Here is a 26345-nt window from a genome sequence, read left to right on the forward strand (position 1 = left end):
CGACTTTCCAAAGTCAATGACACATGCCCTAAGCATGTCCTCCAGGGTTTAGATTGTTCTCTCACTTTGTCCGTCGGTCTGAGGATGATATGCCGTGCTCATGTCTAGTTGGGTTCCAAGGGCTTTCTGGAGAGACTGCCAAAATCGGGAAGTAAACCTGCTATCTCGATCAGAGATGATGGATGTAGGTACACCGTGCAGTCGGACTACCTCCTGAATATAAATCCGCGCGAGTCTTTCCATCTTGTATGATTCTTTGATTGGAACGAAGTGAGCTGACTTTGTCAAACAATCGACAATTACCCAAATGGTATCATACCCACTCGAGCACTTGGGTAGTTTGGTGATGAAATCCATGGTGATCATCTCCCATTTCCATTCAGGTATCTCAGGTTGCTGGATCAGACCCGAGGGTTTCTGGTGTTCAACTTTTACCTTGGCGCAAGTCAGACACTTGCCCACAAATGAAGCTATTTCAGCCTTCATATTTGGCCACCAATATTGTTTCTTGAGATCTAAGTACATCTTGTCAGAGCCCGGGTGAACAGAGTATCTGGTTCTGTGTGCTTCCTCCATGACTAACTCTCTAAATCCTCCGGACTTGGGAATCCAGATCCGATCCATGAAACAATGGACTCCGTCACTTCTGATCTCAAGTTTCTTTTCCATACCTCTCAAAGCTTTAGTTGACATGTTCTCGGGTTTAAAGGCTTCTAACTAAGCTTCTCGGATTTTCATGGGTAGGTTGGAATGGATGGTTATCGACTGGCTCTTCACCTTGTTGCTTGTACTCTCCTTTCGGCTAAGGGCATCTGCTACCACATTGGCCTTGCCGGGATGGTAACGGATTTCACACTCATAATCACCGAGTAATTCTACCCATCGCCTTTGTATCATGTTCAAGTCTTTCTGGTCGAAGATGTGTTGTAGGCTCTTATGGTCAGTGAAGATCGTGCACTTGGTTCCGTAAAGGTAATGCCTCCAAATCTTCAATGCAAAGACTACGACACCTAGCTCCAAGTCGTGTGTGGTATAGTTGACCTCGTGTGCTTTCAACTGTCTAGAGGCATAAGCAATTACTTTTCCTCTCCACATAAGCACACAGCCTAAACCTTGAGTAAACGCATCGCAGTAGACAACAAAGTCCTCTGTCCCTTCGAGTAGGGACAGGACAGGCGCGCTGCACAAAGCTTTCTTCAGCGTCTGAAATGCGGTTTCTTGTTTATCACCCCAACAAAAGGGTACACCTTTCTGTGTTAGAGTGGTTAGAGGTTTGGCAATTCTGGAAAAGTTTTGGATGAATCTTCGATAATAGCCAGCGAGACCCAAGAATTGCCGGATTTCTGTGGGTGTCTTCGGTGCTGACCAATTCTCTATTGCCTTAATCTTGGAAGGATCGACATGAATACCCTCCTCACTCACCACGTGACCAAGGAAAATTACCTTCCGTATCCAGAACTCGCATTTTGAAAACTTCGCGTACAACTTCTCGGATCGCAGGGTCTCCAACACTAGGCTCAAGTGTTGTTTGTGGTCTTCTTCCCTTCGGGAATAGACGAGTATGTCATCGATGAACACTGTGACAAACTTATTCAAATAAGGACGACACACCCGGTTCATCAGGTCCATGAACACTGTCGGTGCGTTGGTTAGACCCAAGGGCATTACTACGAACTCGTAGTGTCCATATTGAGTCCTGAAATCTGTTTTGGACACATCACTTTCATGAACTCGTAACTGATGGTACCCTGACCGAAGGTCTATCTTAGAGAAGTAACTGGCTCCCTAGAGTTGATCGAAAAGGTCATCTATTTGCGGAAGAGGATATCGGTTTTTGACAGTCAACTTGTTCAGCTCGTGATAATCGATACACATACGAAAGGATCCATCCTTCTTCTTGACAAACAAAACCGGAGCTCCCCAGGGTGAGGAACTCGGTCTAATGAATCCTTTGCTAAGCAACTCGTTAAGTTGACTGGATAACTCCTGCATTTTTGCTGGAGCTAAGCGATACAGAGACTTCGCTACAGGAGTAGCCCTAGGAATTAGGTCAATACGGAACTCGACCTGACGCTCGGGAGGGATTCATGGAAGCTCTTCGGGAAACATATCAGGAAAATTACAGACCTCGGGGATGCTCGCGAGGTTTTTAACTACTTCTTTCTCGTTGATTACATGGGCCAAGAATGCAACACACTCCTTTCGCATGATTTTCTGAGCTTTGATGCAGGAAATGATACGAAGGTTGGAACCGAGTTTATCGCCATAGATCACTAGGGTTTGACCCGAAGGAAGGTTGAGACGAATGGCTTTTTCAAAGCAAAGGATATCTGCATGATTGGGACTCAACCAATCCATGCCAATGATGACATCAAAGCTCTTTATGGATACTGGCATAAGATCGATAGGAAATGAATGGTCGTTCAAGGTAAGAGTGCAATCTACGAATACCTCACTCGCACTTTCTTTCTCTCCGTTTGCCATCTCGACGGTAAATATTTCGGTTAGAGGTTGGGAATCATGTTTTAGGTTATGTTTGAATGCATGACTAATAAAACTTCTTTCAGCACCCGAATCGAAAAGAATATTAGCATACGAGTTGTCGAGAAGAAACGTACCCGAGACAACATTGGGATCGGCCACCGCTTCTTCCCGTCCCATAGCAAGGACCCTTCCGGTGTTGCCAGCAGTAGTCTTCTTGGGGCAGTTCCTTTTAAAGTGCCCTGCTTCACCACAGTTATAACAGGCTTGACCGACGCCTGTTCCAGAGGATTGATTTGCTGATTGGGTCGGAGCTTTGCAGTATCGAACGGTGTGTCCCTTCTTACCACAATTGGTACAGGATAGTTCTCGACAGGGACCAGGGTTGTGGTGATACTTGCATTTTTCACAAAGAGGGAGGTTACCAACATATCGAAGGGTAGGAGTTGGAGTTGTGGATCCCATAACGGAAGCAGCAGCTACGGGGGTAGTAGCAGCATGAACCGCTACTGTTTGTTGTCTTTTGGAGGAGCCTTGGGAAGATTGACCCTTCTTCTTCTTCCGGAATTTCCTTTTCTCACCACTGCTTTTGGTCGACTCAGGGGTAGCAGTGGTGGCTTCCTCAACATCATCACTGTGGTGAATTATGGCTTGGGCTAAAGTCTTAGCACTATCATAAGTATCTGGGCGAGCAGCTAAGACATGACCTTTTGTCGGATTAGTTAGCCCCCAAATAAACCTCTCAATCTTTTCACTATCAGGGGTGACTAGACCAGGGCAAAGAAGGGCAAGATCATCAAATCGGGAAGTGTAGGCAGCAATGTCGGAACCTTTCATCTTCAGGTTCCAGAGCTCGTGCTCTAGCTTTTGCATTTCACCTCAGGGACAATATTCAGCAAGGAGGAGTTCTTTCATAGCTTCCCAACTCATGGCATTGGCTACAGGGAGGGTTAAGGATTTGACTCGGCCATTCCACCAAGTCAATGCTTTATCAAGGAAGGTACAAGTTGCGAACTTGACCTTATCGGACTCAGCACAGGCACAGATTTCGAAGATGGATTCGATTCTCTCGAACCATCGGGATAAGGAAATGACACCACCAGTGCCATTGAAGAAAGAAGGCTTCACATTCATGAATTCCTTGTAGGAACCCTCCTTACGGCATTCCTGGTTACCATCTTGATTCTGATTACTGCCTCCTGAACCACCAGTGTTTAGCTGGGACATGGCAGCTGCCACCGCGGTGGTAACAACTGTTTGAAATAATACGAGATCGATTTCAGGAGGAGGTGGCGGAGGGTTGTTAGAGTTGGGTCTCTTCCTGGGAGGCATCTTGATCTAATAAGATCAAGAAAGAGAGAGGATGATAAGTCCTCTGAATTGAATCGAGAGATATGACAGATATTAATTCTAAATAAGCGATAAAACAGGAAAGAGTTATTGAAGCAGATAAACTATCGCTATCGAAATGATCGGCGGTCTATACGCGTACGACGATTTGAGAAATACTCCCATAGTATTTCATGGTTCGCTACGATATTGGCTCGATGTTGGTGGTATTAGAGTAAATTTTTGGCATGCCATATACTACAGTCACTCCCAAGCACATGTTGGTCGTGTCTCGAATAAATATAGTTGGCCAGGCTATATTGACCCTAGACATGACTACATAACTGCCCAGGTTTAACCGCAGTTGACAAGACCCATTTACTTATGTTTTGTTCTACTTATAGTTACGAATCTCGACGGTTCGGTATACTTGTATATTTTTGAAAATACTGGTAGTTTGAAAATACTTTTAATTCAGAGCACTGAGGCCCTTTAGTGTTTATAGTTTTATACCATGTAAGGTTTGGTATACTTTATTCACTATAAACAAGGGCTCTGATACCAATCTATCACACCCCGAAAACTGAAGGCGGAAACATTTCCGGGGTTGACTCCACGTTGAGTATCAAATCCAATGTACATAGTAAGTAAAGTGAAACAAACATTACATTACATATTAAAACTTTTACAATTTGTTTCAAACGACACAGTTTATACAGTTGTGATACATAATATAGATATAAACAAAACGAACGAGCCTTGCACACACACGATCCTGAACCAAGTAAGTCTTCGGGTACGTGTACTATCGTTGGCTTGAGAACACAAGCAGTTTGAAAATCAGCATAACGCTGGTGAGTTCATAAGTAGTTTTGTTTTGTAAAAATGTTTATGTTTCCTTTCTGTTTCTGAAAATGTAACACACGCCAAGAAAAATCCCATATTTTCTTAAAAGTTGGTTGTTGTATCACAAAAGTAAAGTATAGTTTGATTATCCACTTCATTGTTCTATTCCTTTTATGTACCAGTGTATTCCCAGGAAAGTCCCATACTTTCCTGAATTGTTAGTTATTGTAAAAGATGTAATGTTACTCAGTTGGTTACACTTTTTTGGTTATGTATATGTTACCCAAGAATGCCCCATGCTTTCCTGTATGTTGGTTTTTAATGTGAAAGATGTATTCTGCTAAACCTGGTTATGTACAAAGTTTTCCCCAGGATGGTCCCATACCTTCCTGAATGTTGATTATCTTATGTAAAAGATGTAAAGGATGTAAAAGATGTAAACCGAAACCTAGTTATCTGAAAAATGCAGTAAGTGTTTCATTATTACTATAAGTAAATCTCTGTTATCCTAGTTGCGAGTTCCATAACCATACTAAAGACTGAACATGTGGCAATAAGTAGTCCACAACCTTGTGGCAATAAGTAGTCCACAATCCTTATGACTTTCGTCACCCTTGAACCATTTCGGTTCGGCTGTAGCTAGCAGCCAGGTATGGGGTAGTCAGCCCCGTATAGATCTATACACTCAAGTCACGATCTCTAAATTCCAGAGATTCTGGTTACGGGTGTAGTCCTCCACTCGTGTATCTCTGTGGAGTGTTCGCCGAGGACGTGTCTCCAATCATACGGAATAACAAATTTACTAGTAATAATAGGATAATCCTCCATTCGCGTATCTCTGTGGAATGTTACCGAGGACAAGACAGTGTACGAAATATATTGTTCATGTGTTATAAAGTCATGCTTTTAACTGATAAAGTGTGGAAACCATTTGTGAAATATATAAAACATAACAGTTTATAAAACCCATTTCACAAATAAATGTTTAAGTGATCTGTGTATTCTACTAGTTATCAGTTGTGTATATCAATATTAAAAGCATATGAAATGTGATACACACACATGAAAATAAGTTTTGAGTACAAGAAAACCCTTGTACTCTGCTTGTGTTCCCCCCCTGAAAACATTGAAAAACAGTGAAAAAGGTTACGGGTATGAACTCACCGGACTCGGAAATGTGTCGGTTTTGGATACTAGACGTTGGTTCGGGGATTGTTTACTCGCGATGTCCCTATGTAAAATGTAATATTTCCATATAATACTAATTAGATTTACAATCACTACTTATTTAGGACATTACACTCCAACGAGGTTAAGCACCTCAAAACGAGTGTTTGGAGTGACCCGGGTGACATCTACGGATGAAATATGGCACTAGGGACTTGGGACTTGAGTTTACTCTCCATAAGTAAACATTTAAATGAGTTTACAACCACAAAACACACCCACACATGAGTTTACGGCCGTAAACTCATGTTGGTGTGATTTTGAGGATTTAAGGGCTTAAATGGACATGGGGATTGCTGGAATGGATATCTAAAATGCCTTGGAACACTTGGAATGAATTAACATCATTTAAAAGGGAGTTTACGGCCGTAAACTCACCCATGGCCAAGAATGATTAATTTGAACTACAAAGGACAATCACATGTGATTCTAACTAATTTTCTAAGCATTGTTATGAATTTAGGTTACCATTTAACAAACTTTTAGGAGTTTACGGCCTAGAGGCATGTTCTATGGCCGTAAACTCTCCTTATGCTCTTGAAAAATTAGTTTTTGATGCTTAAAACACTCATATGTAATTCTAGAAATTTTTCCAAGCCTTTAGGGTGGTTTAAGACATCGTTTGACACACTTATAGGAGTGTACGGCCTAGGAGGAGTTCTTTGGCCGTAAACTCACTTATGTAGGGCATTTGTTGTGATTAAGGTCTCCAAATCATTTTTAGATGAATCTAGGATTTACCACAAGGCCATTGGTTGAGTTTCAAAGCATTTGGACATGTTTAAAGGCACTAAATCTCCATTAAAGAGGACTTTATGGCCCAAGAACATACCTTGGCCGTAAACTCTCTTTTGTCCCTGATAATTCGTGTTTTAATTGATTTAAGTCTGGATTTGCAAGCCTTATAGTCATATCTAAGTCCCAACTTTGATTTGGAAGGGTAATTTGGCTTAAAAACCCCATTTAATGGAGTTTACGTCCCAAGCTTGCTCCTTGGCCGTAAACTCATGTTTTTGGTCCCAAAACTCAAATAATTCATCAAATTCAAGGCTAAAGATGTTGAATAACATGCAAGGGAGGTTACCTCAAGGATTTGAAGCCTTAAACTTGAGATTTGGACCTTAATTCTAGCTTGAGGAGAGAGGTTGTGAGAGTTTAATGGGAAATTGGCCAAAGGCTTCAAATGAAGTCTTAAAACACTTTATATAGTGTTCGGGAATTGGACACGACGGAATTCTACCCGATACCGACGTTAAGTGGGGCTTTTGGTCATACCCGACCAAATTGTCGTGACTCGATATGGTCGATTTTATAATTATTCCGATCACTAAAGTGGGGTGTTAAAATGATTTCTAAATGTATTAAGACACCCATTAAGTCATTTTAGGTTGATATAAACTAATGACTTAATAAAATGGCGAAATCGGAAACGAATTTGAAAATGGCGTTTGGTTGATCAAATTGAATTACAAGTTGAGGTACAAGAAGTGATATGAACTTTCGGGTTGTTACATACATTTTACATATACATTTTGACAAATGAAATATTTTCAAGGGAAGTAAATTCCTTATTATCGTGAATCTGTTTATACCAAGTAATGTGAGACATTCAAACTTCAACATACTCGTATGTATGCATTTTAAGTCCTGTATTATATACCATAATCTCTTTGAGGGAGAGCGTGATACTTGTGTATAGATCTATACGGGATTGACAATCTCGCACCTAAACTGTTAGCTACAGTTAGACCGGCAGGTCTGGGGTGACAAATGTCATAACATTCCAACGCCTGAAGAACGTTGTTACATGCCATCAGTGTCAATAGCATGGTTATAAAACTCACATTGAGTATTAAAAACACGTTGATTTACGGAGTTTTCATATACCTTAGCAATTATAACTGTCCACAAATCTACTATTTTAGACGTGAAAAACATCATGGTAGTTTCATTTTAGGACTTTTAATGTACCATCTACTTACGAACAAATATTGGATTTCTGAAACAAACATTTAAAACAGTCGAGCCTTGGTAGAAGGCTACACTTTATACTAGTAGAAAATATGGGATTTTCTAGGAGTTTCAAGCGTTTACAATTACTTACAAACATATCCGTTGGCACAAACTTTCTTTCAAACAATTACATGTCTTTCTTTACAACTTTACAAATCAAAATCACATAAATACTTATGAACTCACCAGCATTATTGCTGATACTCGCTTTCAAAATAACTTGTATTCCCAGGATACGGATAGACAGGTACGACTACCAGGTTCTGTGAAGACGGAGCGATGAAGACTCGTCTTTTATTTCTGAATATTCATTTTTGTAGAATTATACTATGAAAAAAAACTCAAATGTAATTACAATTATACTATTAATGCAATGGATGATGTTGTTTCTTGTTTACTACTTAGCATTGTTGTGATACATTACATGACGTCCTCCGCCCCAGAACGTTTCCGCCGTTCTCGGTTTTGGGGTGTGACACCGTTCGACACATGACTCTATCGATCCTCATTCTATGTCATTTCGAAGTGTGCCAACTTCGACGACTCTATCAATCATGGTTCGACTTTGTACAACCATGTGTAAATCCCTAGCGTTGTGTAAAAAGAAATTTTTCCGTAGCCATCTCGGCAAATAAATGTTCTTCCGAACCTAAACATAATAAAGATAATGAACCCTAATGCGATCCGCCAGTCGTCCCTCTTACCTCGAACCTTTCGAAGTACCCAGGAGAAGGGTACCGCGCGCCGTTAACCAACCTTCTTAGACAGAAAGAAACCGAAGCAAAGACACTGCAGGTATTCCAGAAGATGATGACCACCTGAAGCATACTCCGTAGATCCACTGGAAAGACCCTTCGCACCTTGCAAGTATGTTTGTGAATCCAGAGAATAGAAATCATAGGACTGACTACTGTAACTGGGTATAGGTCTAAGGGTGGTATATAATGGAGATCAAAGTTCCGAGTGATGGAACCCTATACTGACTAGATTTTACCTACACCGAGAAAACTCAGAACCTTCGGAAGAGTAGTTGCAGAAGATGTTCGCACTACTCAGGCACTTCGTCCATCCCGTTACCAACAAGTAGTGCCTAGAACCCTCCGCCCCCTTACATGGAGGAAGTCACCGTCGCCCCGTAGACGATAGACTGTGTTCTCCGAAGTGAACACTAGAATGCCAAGAACCAGAGGATAACCTCTACAGCCAAGAATGCGTGAATAAAGTGCGAAGGTAGGCGGCGTTAAGCCTGATAACCCAGATCCCGGAGAGTTTATAGACTTGACACCAGTCTAGGTGTTAGTCGATGGGTTATACAAGAACACACGCTTTCTGCAACTGAAGTAAACCAAAGCCTTAGAGATTAGGGCATGTCTTTCAAGATTCATTGGACTACTAGGTGTTCCACGAATACTATCTCGCATAGAAATAGTAGAACCACCTCCCGAGATAGTCCAACACTCGTCTGGTGAAACCCTATCTCCCCGACCCTGAGGGTTCTACTATCAGCTTTAAAGCTGATAGTCCAACACTCGTCTGGTGAAACCCTATTTCCCCGACGATGATTAAGTCACGAATTTGCAAGCTAGATAAGTTAGATAACAAGCTAGGAAGGTTTACTTACGGATTTGAGGCTCGAAGGGGCGATTTTTGACCAAAACCCGTTTGTAGAGAGAGAAAGTAGAGAGAGTCTAAGGTGGGGAAAAAGGGTGGGAGTGAAACCAACTCAACCCTTATATATGGTAGAGCTTATAGCCTGGTTGGGGTTCACCTGACACCAACTATGAACGGGGTTTTTCACAACTATTATTAATCACGGCAAATTTTAAAATTAGTAGGAATCATAGTAGGAATTATAGGGAAAGACCCGAAGCCTAATCATAAGTATAAGGAAACATTGTTTGAAACACAAAGTAAATGAGTTTGAATGGTAACATATAGAGTAAAATGTACAGTTTAATAAGGAGTTTTAAACATAATAAGTGTTTACGATAAACATTTGAAGGAAAGTGTTTGGTAAAACGGCTAATGAGTAGCCAATCATTTAATTGCTGCTTATTAATCACAAGTGATTGATATAATAACTAGCATGATTCTACTTGTATCCCCTCATAAAACATTTAAAAACAGTTAAAACATTAATTAAGGGGTATGAACTCATCTGTTGTGGGTGATACGGATGAACTGAAGAGGTGGGATGGCTAGGTGTCAAGTGAAGTCTTGAACACACTCTATGATCCTAGTTAACATATAATATCACATATATGTAACAAATTAGTCTATAAACAACTAATAAACAAGTCAAGACACCCTAGGACATGCTAAACACCTTTATCAAGTGTTATTAGCCTCTAGGATTGCATCTAAGTGTTTGTAGGGAATGCTTTGGTGTGTAGGGCTCAAGGAAAACTCCATAAGGGAGTTCACGACCCTAAAGACACTACTAAATGAGTTTACAATTGTAAACTCATGAGTTTACGGCCGTAAGCTCATACTTATGTTACCATTTTGTGTTTGATGCTCTACAAGACCCTAAGAAGCATTTTTACTTAATGGCTTGGTCTATGGAAGAGTTTAGGGCATAATATAACTCCTTTTAGGAGTTTACCACCCTGGGACCATATCCCTTGGAGATTACGGCTGTAATCTCCCTTGAGAGGATGTTTTTGGTGTTTTCAAGTCCCTAATTTAACTAGGAACTAAATTATGCTAGTGTACAAAGCTTTACAAGAGTTTATAGCACCATTTGGCACCATTGTTTGGAGTTCACGGCCCTGGAACTTCTTGGGCCGTGAACACCATACTCTTGGTGTTCAAAGGTTGTTTTCAAGTCCTAAACTCATTAGGGTACATGTCTAAATTAGTCTCTTGGCTTAAGGAAAGCTTTTAGGGTGTTTTGGTATCTAAAAATGGATTTCACGGCCCAAGAACTTCCTTGGCCGTGAACTCACTTTCACCCTTTGTTTATTTATGATTTTGTGGTATAAACATGTCATGGTAGTTCCTAGGTTGAACTCCAAGGCTTTGAGGGACATTGGGCACACTTTGGCCCTTAAAAAGGAGTTTACTCCCCAAGGTGTTCTTGGGCGGTAAACTCACAGATCTTAGTGTTTTGACATGATTTTGATGTTATTAAACATAATCTAAGCTGTATATTACAACTAGATAGAAGTACTCACAATTTGGGATGAAAACCCAAAGATCCGTGAGAGAGAATTTGGCTATTCTCTAGTTCGAAATGTAACTAATGAATAAATATGGTTCAGATTTCTATATATAGTCATGGGATTTTTGGCAGAAAATATTTTATTCCTGGAATGAACTCTAATATCATAGTGTATTGGAATAACAGTGTTGCACAAAACCCGAGTGCATCCACTCTCTTGATATCTCCTAAAGGGTAAAACCTGGAATACTCAAACTTATACCCAAAGTCTAGAATTTCACTGTAACTGTTCTGACTTCTATTGACTTGATATGGTTTGTTCAGAATGGAAATTTCGGGTTGTCACATCATCCCCCTGTTAAAGAGAATTTCTTCTCGAAATTAGAATTTAGATAAGGAAGTAGGTATGAATGATCGATTCGTGAGGTGGAAACTTCCTAATCGATTGGTTCTAGCGCTCCTAAGTGAAATCGAGTCCTCGGTTGGTATCCCAACGAACCTTCACTAACTGGCGACGGCGTTGCCTCGTCCGCTTGACCTCTCGGTCGAGGGTCACTACAGTTCTAATACGAATGCGAGGATCTCGTCGAGTGGACTTACAAGAGTCCTAACGGAAAGGTACGGTTTCACGGTCGAGACGCGAAGAGTAAATGTATGTTACTGAGTTCGCGGAGTAGGTCTAGTTTGCGAGGTACAGGACCGATTCGGGCACAAATCTCGGAGGTCCTATCTATCTTGGATTTAGCTTTCCACGTTTTACGAAGCGTTTTAAGCCATTCCTAGAGTGAGATCCCCTAAGGAATTTGGTCTCTCACTTGGAATTCCAAAGGTTGTTTCGCTTGCTAAACTTCCCAGTCAAGGGCCACCCCTTGTTGGGTCAAAGTTGAAAGGGTTTCTGTAATTTGTGAGGAGTTCTGAATGAACTATGTGTTGGGTTTTGAGCAATCTAACACTTCCTAAGTGTGAATGCACCCCTAATAAACCTTGGATCTATGTTTGTCTAAATACATGCAAAATAATAATTTTTCCAAGGTTCATAACCTATCTAACATGGCATGGGGTACTTTTAAATATAAAAGAATTAGATGAGATTACATACCTTTTGATGATGAGTTTAATTCCTAAGGAGTTTGAGGGCCAAGCACCAATAGTGTGAATGCCTCAAATGGAATCACAAATCACCACAAACTCTTGGAAAACTTTGAGAGAGTACACACACTTGTAATTTTCGGCCACACACAAGCACACACACTAGTGCCACTAGTTGCCATTTCATGCTCCATAAGCATGCTTATATAGTGTGCATGGTTAGGGTGAAACCCTAATAACCCATGACCTTTCCTTTTCCAAGGATCCATGGGTTAAAAGCTCCATGGATCACCCATGGACTTCCATACAAGCCTAGCCCATTAACAAATGAGTGTTAGCCCACACTATATAAAACCAATAGCCCACAATCTAATTATTCTTCCTTTTAATCTCTAAATTAATTCATAATTAATTTAAGACTAAGACTAATTAAATAACATGACTTCATATTAATATATTATAACTTATAATATATTAATAAACATATGTGTATAACTCTCATAAAATTATCCATAAATAGTTTGGATGAAATGCAACCCAAATGGACCATGCCGGGTCGGGTCAAGTATATACCAAATAAGTTATGGACTTAGACACCTTATCCAACAGACTCCCACTTGGATAAGTCTAATAACTATATTTGCGTATGTTACTTCAGGAACCAAGCAACAATCGTAGCTCTCGAAAACTCTGTTGAACTATGAAGCGCCATTTTAGATAAGTGATCATATAATCCTCTGTTCTCATGATATCAGCCGGACAAATACATGGAACAACGTCGTACTTATTGTCCAGCAGTTTGTTTCCCGATTTCCGATTTGTTTGACAAAGAACTTAATAGAACACATCAATTTTAGTTATGACCGGCCGGTATATAGGTCACAACAAAATCATCGAGGGGCCCAGATATCGCTTCTATTTCTAGATGGAACAGATAAACTTCGACTCATATCCTTGTTCTACTACTTGTTGAATTGTACACAAAGGCACGTTTTATAACATCAAGTTACTGATGCGTTTACGTGCAATCAATGCACAACCAACTCATAGGTAACAACTCATATCTCTAGGTTTGAAGATTTATATGATATTACCGTCTCACGATCACTCGAGATAAATTCCATGAAGTGATACAAGTGAGCGTGGGTTTATTCCACTACTCATAACTTATGAGCACTCATGAATGTTGTAGCAACCATTGCTATGACTAAACCCATTTAGCCATCTACAAACTCAATTCATGACAGTCTTGATTCATACCTACTTCCAACATATGAATGACTGTGGAGTGTTTAAATAACTTAGTCATTCGGAAAGAATAACCTAGCTATTTTGGAAGTCAAAACATGCAAAGTGAAACACAATAATAATCGAATCCAATATGGTCTCAGAACCCTTTTGAATATAAATAGAACCACCTTTTATTTATCACCATATTGATTACACATTATTCATTGTATAATGTTTCAAACAATCAACTTAAGACTTGAATAAAAAAACAATAGTCGTCCCATGCTCCTAGCATGTACACTTTGTTTTTCTAAACAATAGTTATGCGATACTCCAAGTATGCACACTATGTTTGTCTATGATCCTTACATTTTGATGTAGATCAATTGAACATGATTCCATTGATACTCATTTCACAATCCCAAATCCTTATTGTAAATGTGAGAATCCCCGATTCCTATCATTTACCAAAAAAAACTGTTAGATTTTAAACTTTTATGCAATGTTCCTCTTGTAATGATTATGCACAAGGTCACCAAAACCATGTCACCAGTCATTACAGAGTATTCCAAAGAAGGTCAACTTCTATGGAACGGAAGTCTCATATTCAAAGTACATTGCTTTGAACATCCTTCTTGCATTAAGTTTTTCTAATCTTACATAGATTGAATAACTTCCACCTATGGAGACTTTTCCACAGTCCCATTTTGACTATCACTTCCGAACAAGAGTTACTTCTTTTCAGAATATGTCAATATGGTCCTTTCCGACAACTTACATCATACTTCCAACTGTCCCTGAGCAACCAATCTTTGGCGAACCTCAGATTTTTCCTCGACAATTGCTTAATCACTTTAGTCATATCCAGTTCTAGACTTTTCCCTTCTCAATGCCTTAAGCATTTGGAAAATTTAGAAAAGATGAATATTATAGCACATGCAATCGATCCTATATCCGAAGCATATGGGACACAATTCATGATGTTTGACACAAAGACATGATACTAGACCAGTCTTTTGCTACAATAATTTTTCTTTGCCATGTTTTCGAAAGTTAACTATGAAGAGGGATGTCGTAGTCATAATCAAATTTTGAAAACGCAATATATATAGAATTTCTTCAAGTTGAACCATTCCAACATAAAACTCATATATATGTCCTTGACTAAAGATGATTAAAATCTCAATCTAAGCTTCTAGAATTGAAATGAAGTATAATTTCCTCTCCCTTAATTATAGCAAAACAACTTTTCAACCCCTACAACTTCACGAATTGAAACTTTGTTTTCTATAATTAACATTGCTAACTTGCAACACTAAACGTAATAATCATGCTCCCACTAACATGATGATTATCAGCATAACACTTATGCTCCCACTAGCTCTGACATATTTCCAGAAATCTGTTGGACTTCTGAAATTTAGATTCATACACCCTTTCTTAGATAGCTCACATGTGTGTCTAAGCAATTTCAAGAACTATGAAAAGGGATGCCGTAATCATAGTCTCAATTTCTTAGACCTTTGCCATTTCTCACAAGTCCATGTTAGTGTGCCGGTTAACCACACACGCTCCACTAACGACTTTTGAAAATGCAAATAACACAATTGATATCTACGTAAAATCTACTTAGTGAAAGCGTTTCCTCACCATCATTTTCATGAATCGGAGAGAAACCTTATGACACTTAGATTTTATAGTGTATGAGTTCCTATCCATGTGAATTTGTCAAAACCATAATCACAAGATAAGGTTAGTGACAAATTCAGCCTTACATGGATTAAACTTGTTCAATTTTAGTTTCTTGTCACCTAGGTAGCACAAGGCCCACCAATGCTTCCAAGTTGAACTCTGATAACTCACATGCAAATTCAACTTATTTGAAGTAGGTACAGAAATAAGAATTATGTCAACACGATAGGTTGCAAACCTTAAGTCGTGTGCTAGTGATAAATTACAGGTTTTACTCTTGATTAAATCTTGAAACTCTTTCAGGATCTTTAAGGCTCCCACTGTCCCCTTGACATATAAGTTTCCCCAGTCAAGAACCATTCCTTGACAAAACAAATATTCAAGGGATAGTGCGGATTCTTATCAAGACTAACACTTCACACAATTGGTCCTAGTTGGTCTTTGTCTCATCCAAGACATCACAACTTACCAAACTCAAATGTACAAGGGTAGAAAACATTTTACTCTTACATTTGACTAGTGTTAATAAATGTTCCTTTATGTCACTCAAAGTTACAATCTTAGAGTATGACTCTAAGAATTGTTTTGGAACGAAGTATGACTCATCTTCTTGATTTTAACCAATCCAACAATTCATGACCTCTCTTCTTAGCCATAACAATGCACTAAGACGTCCTTAGAGTATGAATTTGTGATATGGTTTCATAATCATTAAGATGATCATGAAATACGATACTAAAGTACTCTCTCATCCTTTCAGATTTGAGAAACTTTTATCTTTCTGCCTAATTTGATTCTTCTCATTTGTTTTGTCATACATTGTAACCTTTCCAATGTTAGAAAATTATACTTAACCTTATAAGTATAATCATATTTACTAATCTTTAGTAAATCATCACAAATCAATCTTTGTGGTGGACCTTGACCAGCGCACACCCAGTGTACCTAATTCCTTAGTCCTTCAATTGACTCACATATGCATGTGATCAAAGAATTAGTCTTAATTTTCAAACATGAAAATTCTCATTCATCATACAATACAACTTGTATGATTCCAAGTTTCTGTCCAATTGAAACATGGGTGATGAAAAACTTTCTTCATTTGGTAAATTTAGACACTACCACGAATGAAAGAATCAAATCCACTTTCCAATATTGCTATTACTGGAAACATATAAGCAACAATTTTCCACATATGCCATTGTAAGGATATTTTTTAAAATAAATAAAATTAAAACCCTTTTTTTCTTTTATTTTAAAACTTTGCGGAAAAACTTATCCTTACAATCCACATGAAAACCTTGTTGTTATCTATTCATAAGCAATATATTATAACTCTTAAGCAACAGCTCAAAATTCTAATTGCCGAACCATGCGGTCGAAAACCCACCTTTGCAATCAGAATTAACATATACTTACTTTAAGCTTCCTATCTTTTCTTTGATTCTTAAAAAACATCAGCATGTGACCCATTCACATTATGTAATAAGAATCTCCAAATAGGAACTTAATAGAGTTAGACAGTGGACTTTACCAGAAGTAGAGTCAAACCTCTTGACTTGATCAACCTTATGACCTTTCAGGTGAATAGGGCAGCTTCGCAACCAATGCCCCTTCCTTTGGCAACAAAACACATGGACCCTTTGGTAATGGCACATGAGACTATCTCAGAATTTGCCTTTCTCTTTACTATTTGGTCAACTTAGTTGACTATAGCCGATCCCTTTCCATTGGGAAGAGAAATCCTTTTCTAGATATCCAATGCTACCATTGTCAATGTCCATGTAGACTTGGGAAGTTGTTCTTTTAATCAAATTTGCTTTACTGGTGTTCCAAATCATTGCTGATTCCACAATACCAAGCAAATAGATAACATCATTAAGGGTCATGTCATAGTCCGTCTCATAGTTGTCCCAAAGAGACTCACTATGTTACTAAGAAAGTGATTGAACATCCAACTTTCACGGGACTTTGACACCCAACTCTCCCGGCTTGTCAATATGTGACTTTATCTCCAAGATATGAGCACACATAGACTATGCTTGCCAATAGGTATTGAGTGACTTTAAACTTTTCAAGAACTTGTGGGTGAGGGAGAATAATTGGAGGAGGTGGAGGAAGTGAAGCATGATGTTGAGGGACACCATCTTCAAGAGATTTGGGAAGATCATAGTTGTCTGAACCAGACATCTATAATGGGAGAAAATCAAGTTAGTTGATTCAAAGTCCTTAATATAACACCCAATATGAAATATTAACGCTAGGACCCAACACAATATTTTATAATTTGGAAGAGGGATGCCGTAATCCAAGCTATAAAATATTTGAAGGTAGGCGAATGACGATTCACCAATTTCCACCATGAAAAATGAAATAATTTATTAGGTTTTAATTGGATTTGAAATTCCTAGATCTTTTGAGATTCATTGAACTTTTCAATGGCATGTTTCAATCTCGAGTGTGCCCTCTCAAATTTTGTGATTGGGATGCCGAGGATCACAAAACAAGGTGTGAATAACCATACCAATTCACTTGGTACCCTTAATATTATCACCTAATCAATGTGCCGGTTAACCACACACGCTCCATTGATCTATGACAAACATTAAGTCACCCTTCGTGATCCTTACTAGTCCAAGTTAGTGTGACGGTTAACCACACACGCTCCACCAACGACTTGGTAAGGTACAAAGTGTGAATTCCATGGGCTAGCACCAAATTCACATTTTTCCTAAAGTAACTAAGATTGGGAATTAAATAAAAAATATTTAGTTACTTTATAATAATCATTATACGTTTAATGAGAATTTAAAGTCATTGTCCTACCCGTTCGGCTAACGACCCTCCACCGATCAAGCAAGCGGTGGGTGAGAGTGGACACCCATTAAGTCGCCATTTTATAGGAAACAACCTTATACCCACCTTATAGACCGGCTTCGTGAATGAGGCCTACTAACAGTAAAACGACTTGTTCTTATACATATATATAATAATTAACCATTAATGTTATAAATAGTATAAGGGTTGAATTTTAACTATTAAAACTCTAAGGGTTGGAATTAAAGTTTATTAAAGTGTGTGAAACTTTACAAATTCCAAAACTTGAGGGCAAGTTTTGTAACTATCCAAAAACTTTTCATTTCATAACTTATGAATTAAAGGTTCATAAAAATGAAGACTCTTCATTTTCATGTAACTTATGTGTTTAAATGTGTGTTAAAGAAAAGTGACCTTTGGATATCCATAACTTGAGGACAAATTATGGACTCCATTAAAACACATAAATGATCAAGAATTAATTCCAAACAATTCAGCAAATAATTCTGTTGGGCTGAAAAGAGTTTTGATGTTCCGTCTTTTAGGCTCGTTAGATTAGCCTTTTATTCTCCGGTTTGGGCCTGTCCAACCGAGAGCCTTTTATGTATAGTATTTAAGTTAATTGTTGCATGCATATTAGGTTAAGATTCATAAGATTCTAGAGATTATCGATATAGCGATTCATCAAGAGTACATTATTTTTCCAGTAATCGTTCTTGTAATCTTCCAATCCTTTACAGTTGATGTTCTTAATCGAGCTCTTCTAAGGATTTTATTTAATCATTCGACTCGTTTGATTCAAGCTGTTTGTTCTTATTATTGCGTTTTTACTGTTTTATATTCATATACTTGTTCAAGATCTAATCGATCTTCATAGATTAAAAGTTGTTTTAATCCCATCAATTGGTATCAGAGCAGGAGGCTGTGTAATCGATACACATCTTTTCTGTGAAAAAGATTTCCATTAGGGTTTTCCGCAATCATCGATATTTATTGAGCCGTCATCTTAATTGACGTATCTTAGTATTTATTGTTTTGCCCTAATCTGCTTTATTACAAGTCTGATCTTTGAACAGGTTTTTACGATCATTATGGACGCAACGCAATCAAACCCTATTAATATTTCCAACAACATCGGTTCGACGACAAAGATTCCAATCTTGTACACCCATGACTATGAAGTATGGGCACATCATTTTGAAGACTATGTGATTGGATCGGAAGACAATGGTTTTCTCATATGGGAAGCTATCATCAACGGACCGTTTTCTCATTCCGCGACATCCAGAGTTATTAAGACGCAAAAAGAGTACAACGATCTGCTTAAGGACGTGACGAATATTGCGCAAGATGAAAAAGATAAATTTCAGTGCAATATTAAGGCACTTAGGTTGATCAGATTCGCCCTTCAGTCCGACACATTTAGGCTGGTCAGCTCATGCACTACGGCGAAGGAAGTGTGGGATAGACTTCGCGAACTGTATTCCACAGACGAAGATCTTGAACATTCCATCCAAACCTTGCTTCTATCTGAATTTGGTGAATTCAGGCAAGGGGCCGAAGAAACTGTGACCCAGACGTTTGATCGCTTCAATCATCTTCTCAGCAAGATGATCAAACACGACATTGAAAGGAAGCTCATCGAACAAAAGGTTACTTTCTTGAACGGACTGCGATCTGAATGGAGAGCAGTTGTTTCCACAGTCAAAGCCCATGAACAGTTTAAATCATATTCTTTGGCGAAACTGGTGGGTATTCTAAAGTCCCAAGAGAAGATTGTGGTTCAAGAAAAGAATGTTGTCTCCAGTCTTGGTTCGTTGGCCCTCTTATCAAAAAGTAAAGCTGTGGTGGAGGACGAAGAGCTCAACTTGGAAGAATATGACCTCTCAACTGAGGATTATGCCATGATGGTATCCAATCCTAAGAGGTTCATAAAGAAGAGATTCCCCAGCAACAAAAACCGAAACTGGCAGGGGAGTTATAGCTCTAAAAAGGCGAACAATGAACCAAAGGCTGAGGAGCCCAAGAAGGAACCGAAAGCAGATGGCGATTCCGGAGTAAGCTGCTTCTACTGTGGTGGCAAGAACCACTACGCTAAGGACTGTGTTCTTAAGAAGATGGCTGAAAAGGATGATGGAAAGGATGAGGAAGCCATGCTGCAGAAGAGATTGGATGAGTTGAGAAAGAAAAAGTCTACCGCTAACCCTTCTATTAATGCTCTTATTGTGCAGGGTTCGGTTAATGGCGATGAGTTCGGTAGCACCGAAGTTTGGTCTACTGACTTAGAAGATGAAGAAGTGAGGAAGCCTACTCATGGAAAGGCTTATATGGCTAAGGAGGAAAGCAGTGGTGGAAAATGCTTCATGGTGTCTGGCGTATCTCAGATGAGGGGATACAATACCGATGGAGGAAGCAATGGACCGAAAGTGCAGGAGGATATGTGCTTTACGGCCAAACCACTCAGCCAGCAGTTCAATGAACTCGATGAACTGATAAAGAAGGTACAATCTGTTTTTATTTCATCTAAAGTACCATCATCCTCATATGAGAAAGAACTAAAAACCGTTAACACAAAAATTTCTCATTTAGATAGTAGCTTAACTGAAACTCGAGTCACCAATTCTAACCTGACTGATCAATTAAGCAGGGTGGCGTCGAAGAGTGAGGAGCGGCGTATGTGGATTGAGTGAAAAGAGTCGGAATTAGTTAAAGTTAAAGACGAAAACATTTCTTTACAGAGAGACAATTTGAAATTGTTGAAACAACGAAATGTTTTTTGTTTAATAGCTAAACGTTTATATTCCAATATTACTCAACTTCACTTGGACTGTGAGATAGGCCAAAAGATTCATCGTATGATTTTGCCCTTCCTAGAATTTAAGGAAGATGAAATCGATGCTGAAGCTTACAATTGTGAGAGTGTGATATCGTCTGATGATGTCAACCCAACGTATAAAATTGGATTGGACAAAATTGAGTCATTCATTAAGTCCAAAGACCACAAGGACATGCTCAAAAACCTTTTGGACGAAAATGACCGACTTAAACTGAGAACCGAAACCATACAAAAGTTTGACTCTCTAAACGCCAAAGTAAGCTCAGAAAATAAAATCGATGTTGAAAATGCATCTGAGCTTAACGAGGACGAAAACATGAGTGAAATTTCTGTAGAGGATACGGTTGACTGCTCAGAATTTGTTAAAAGCGAAACTGAAAACCACAAAAATCTTATTTCTGAAAACTCTGTGGAATTCGCTAGATTGTCCCAACAAAAGTCCCCGAAATTAGTAGAAAAAGTTGTTGTGTATCAAAAAGTCAGGACCACTCCAAATCAAGTATACAAGGTGACTGGAGTAACCGAACATCAAACAGCTGAACTCACAGCTATTGTTAACGAAGACAATGCTGATGGCTGTGATGAGTTCTTCTGGGAAGCTCCTATTGATAATGGAAACGAAACCGTTGGTCTTTCTGAAAGAACCTCCTGGATGAAGAAAGGGAGACACATACCTGAACCCTTGAACAAGCCTGATAATTTCAGTGAACCAAGTACAAGTGGTTCAAAAGATATTCCTCAAGAGGTTGATAGTTCAGCAAAAGCAGACATTCCTTCATCAGATACTCCTTCCACTTCCTCAGGGCATACTGAATCTTCTTCAGATATTCCCTCTGCTCCCTCGGCTCAAAGAAAAACTCCTGAAGTTCAAAAGGAACCAGCCAAGGTGACATCAAAAACGAAAGCGAACGTTCATCATCAACCTAAGCAGATGAGGGATAAAAAGATAGAAAGGAACCAAAGATACAGGAAAAATCTTTCTGAAAGGAAACAATTCTGGCACTCCCAGAACGCATACTATACACACAAGGACAAGAATCTGAAGTATGAAAACAATCCTGTACGAAAGCCTGAAAGTTCCACTAACCGAAAGTCAAGGTTCGGTTCGCAAGAAGATACCAACCGAAAGCCAAGGTTCGGTTCGCAAGAAGATACCAACCGAAAGCCAAGGTTCGGTTCGCAAGAAGATACCAACCGAAAGCCAAGGTTCGGTTCGCAAGAAAATACTAACCGAAAGTCAAGGTTCGGTTCTGAAAAGGATTCCAACCGAAACCAAAGGTTCGGTTCCAAGAACAACTCCAACCGAACACAGAGGTTCGGCTCTGAAGTCAAAAGAGAACAAGACTCGAAGGTCCGCCCCTTCAACGATCAAAAGCAAAAGGGTCACCTAGAGTCATCAGCAAGGAAGACTTCTCCATCCAGATCCAAATCCTCTCTTCCTAATTCTTCTCGTTCTTCTACTTCCACTCATTCATCTCCATCTAGTTCCAAAACTAATCCCACTTGCACTCAAAAACCTCATTCTTCAGCTGAACAGAAGGGAAAGCAAAAGGTCGATGAATCCAAACCTGAGTCCAAAGTGAACCAACCCAATCTTAACAAAATAAAAGTCTACACCATTAAAAAGAAAGATGAAACAACTCTAATTAAAAGAACATATCTAGTTGACATCACTCTTGCTATTCCTGTTCCCATGAAAAGCTCACATGGACCCAAGAAACTTTGGGTTCCTAAATCTGCTTAATTTTTGCAGGTTATAAGTGACGAGCAGTTTGACGAAGAATGGTACATCGACAGTGGCTGCTCGCGTCACATGACAGGGAGGAAAGAGGAGCTCAGGGAATACAGATCTCTTGCAAATGGTGGCAACGTTAAGTTTGGAAATAACTCTTTCGGCACCATAAAGGGATATGGGATGATAACGAATGGTGATTTTACCATAAGGAAGGTGGCCTATGTGGAAGGACTTCAACACAACCTCATCAGTGTATCTCAGCTTGTTGGAGGTACAGGTCTCAAAATTTCATTCGATGATGAAGGTTCTGAAATCATAGAGAAAAAGACAAAGAAAGTGATTCTGAAGTCAGAGCGAAAGGGTGAAATGTTTCCTCTGAACATGAAACCCATCAAAGGAAACCCAGCCATATGTCTGCTATCAAAAGCTCAATCCGACGAAAGCTGGTTGTGGCACAGAAGACTCTCTCATCTCAATTTCAAAGATATCAACCGACTTGTCACTGGAGGTCATGTTAGGGGTCTTCCATTGCTCAAGTTTGACAGAGAGCATTTATGTGCTGCATGCGAAATGGGAAAGCAGAGTCGTCAAAGTCACCCATCCATAATTAACACAAAAGTTGTTGAACCACTCGAATTGCTTCATATCGATTTGTGTGGTCCTTCATCTATTGAAAGCATCGGTGGTAGCAAGTACATTCTTGTTATCGTTGATGACTTCTCTCAATTTACATGGGTGTTCTTTCTAAAGCTCAAATCTGAAGCGACTCAAAAGCTGAGAGTGTTTATCAAGCAAATTGAAGTCCAGCTCAAGAAGGTCATTCGCAACATCAGGAGCGACAATGGTCTCGAATTCAAAAACAGGGAGTTTGAAGAGTTTCTTGCAGAAAAGGGAATTAGCCATAATTTCTCAGCTCCCTACACACCACAGCAGAACGGGATAGTCGAAAGACGAAACCGATCTCTGTGTGAAGCTGCTCGAACTATGTTAAGTTTCGCTTCCTTACCTCTTTATTTTTGGGCTGACGCTATTTCTGCTGCTTGTTATACACAAAACAGGTCCTATCTCAACAAGCGATTCACGCTCACACCATATGAGATATTAAACAACAGGAAGCCCAATGTGAAATTTTTCCACGTTTTTGGCTCAAGGTGTTTCATCTTTAACTCTAAAGAACACCGCAACAAGTTTGATGTCAAAGCCGACGAGGGAATTTTTCTGGGGTACTCACTCACATCCAAGGCGTACAGGGTCCTAAACAAACGATCAAGAAGGATTGAAGAGACATACTATGTGACCTTCGACGATAACTACGTCAAGAAGCTACAGGCCATAGATGACACTGCCGGGGAAATATTTCCTCAAACTGGCCAAGTCACAGTCTCAATCGCCAATTTGTACGAGAAATTTCTGGAACTCTTTGATGAACCGGAAAAAGCTTCTCTCTCCGAAGCAGGTGCAGCTGACAACAAAATAGATCATATGAAGCAGATTGTCGAAGATGCTGCAAGAAGAATGCATGAAGGAGAATCGCCCACTGATGACTCTCCAACCAACAATGCTTCAGTCGAGGGGGAGCCAAGTTCTCATGTCGAGGGGGAGCAAAGCTCTACAACTTCATCCGAAGGTCCTTCACCAACCGAAGGTACCTCTCCAACCGAAGGTGCCCCTCCAAACGAAGGTGCTTCAATGCCTGAAAGTCTAGCACCGCAAGAAACCCCTGAACCTCATGTTTCTCAAGACTCATCAATTGAGGGGGAGCATGATGATATGATGCTTGATTTTGATAGCCAATCTGAGCCCGAAGAGATGATCAATGCTGAACTATGTCCAACCTTCGACCCGAATTACCCTCCTCTCACAAAATGGACCAGAGATCATCCTATCTCTCAAGTAGTTGGTGATGTATCTGAAAAGGTTCTGACCCGATCTCAACTGAAGGCAAAACAGACATCCTTATTCTCAAAGGTAGAGTTTTGTGTGTTTAACTCATTCGTATCAAAAGTTGAACCGAAGACAGTGAACACTGCCCTCGATCAATTTGATTGGGTTCAAGCAATGCAAGACGAACTGAACGAGTTCGAAAGGAACAAAGTCTGGCGCCTCATTCCAACTCCTCCAGACGCTTCGGTTGTTGGTCTTAAATGGGTTTTCAGAAACAAAATGGACAAGGAAGGTAATGTCATAAGGAACAAGGCTCGTCTGGTTGTCAAGGGATACTGTCAGGAGGAAGGGATAGATTACGAAGAGACGTTCGCTCCAGTAGCTAGGCTAGAATCGGTTAGAATATTTCTGGCCTATGCTGCTCACAAAAACTTTGAGGTTTTCCAAATGGACGTCAAGTGTGCATTTTTCAATGGAGAACTTGAAGAAACTGTGTATGTGGAGCAACCTCCTGGGTTCGTGAACGAAAAGTATCCAAATCATTGCTATATTCTGGATAAAGCTGTGTACGGCCTCAAACAAGCTCCGAGGGCCTGGTATGAAACGCTTACAAAATTTTTAAAGATGTCCAAATTCAAACAAGGTTCGGTTGACCCAACCTTCTTTCGCAAAAAGGAAGGTAACCACCTTATGATAGTTCAAATTTATGTCGATGACATCATCTTTGGCTCTACGAATCCCAGCTTAACAGCTGAATTCAGAAAGTTGATGGAGACTAAGTTTGAAATGAGCTCAATGGGTCCTATTAATTTTTTCCTTGGTTTAAATATAAGACAGGGACCCGAAGGCATCTTTATCAATCAGGAAGCTTACACGAAGACTCTCCTAGCAAAGTTTGGCATGATGGGAGACTCAAAAGTCAAAGTCCCAATGGCATTCGGCACCAAGCTTACCCCTTCTCTAGACAAACCGGCTGTCGACATCACGCTCTATCGTCAAATGATAGGCTCACTGATGTATCTAACTGCTAGCAGACCTGATATCATGTTTTCTGTGTGTTATTGTGCTCGATTTCAGGCTAACCCACGCGAACCTCACATGCTGGCAGTGAAGAACATCCTATGCTATCTCAAGCGAACCGCCTCCCTAGGTCTATGGTATCCATCCAATTCAGGCTTCTTCGTTCAAGCCTATTCTGATGCTGACCTTGGAGGATGTGGACTCGACCGCAAAAGCACAACTGGTGGCTGTCAATTTCTTGATGGGAAGTTGGTCAGCTGGCAATCCAAGAAACAAACATGTGTGTCGCTGTCTACTGCTGAAGCGGAATACATTGCCGCTGCATCCTGCACATCACAAGTGATTTGGATCCAGAGTCAACTTCGAGACTATGGACTCAATATGAAGAAGATCCCACTATATTGTGACTCTGAAAGTGCAATTAGGATCTGTCATAACCCAGTGCAACACTCTAAAATCAAACACATAGCACTGAGGTATCACTTCATCAAAGATCATGTGGAAGATGGAAATGTCGAAGTTCACTTCGTAAGAACCACTGATCAACTGGCTGATGTCTTTACTAAAGATCTTCCTGAAGCATCGTTCAATAAAATATTGCAAGGGCTAGGAATGATGGAATCAGAGTCAGTACCTCACACTACCTCTCATTCTCAAACGTAAGAAGCGAAACCAACCGAACGTTCGGGTTCGGTTCAACCATCTGACTCGCTTATTACTTCAAAGGTAGTTTTTCTGTGTTGTATATTTCTTGTGCAAAATTTGTTTTTCTTTATGTAAAAAGTTTTTTTTTATTGCATATCTAAACTCCTTGGTTTCTTAAAAATTTTCCATAACCAAAACCTCCAGAAGGTTCGGGTTCGGTTTTTCAAAATTTTCAAGAACCGAAACCAACCGAAGGTTCGGGTTCGGTTTTTCAAAATTTTCCTGAACCGAAACCAACCGAAGGTTCGGGTTCGGTTTTTCAAAATTTTGTGCAACCG

The sequence above is a fragment of the Lactuca sativa genome, chromosome 2 (genome assembly GCF_002870075.4).
Source record: "Lactuca sativa cultivar Salinas chromosome 2, Lsat_Salinas_v11, whole genome shotgun sequence".
Classification (NCBI taxonomy): domain Eukaryota; kingdom Viridiplantae; phylum Streptophyta; class Magnoliopsida; order Asterales; family Asteraceae; genus Lactuca; species Lactuca sativa.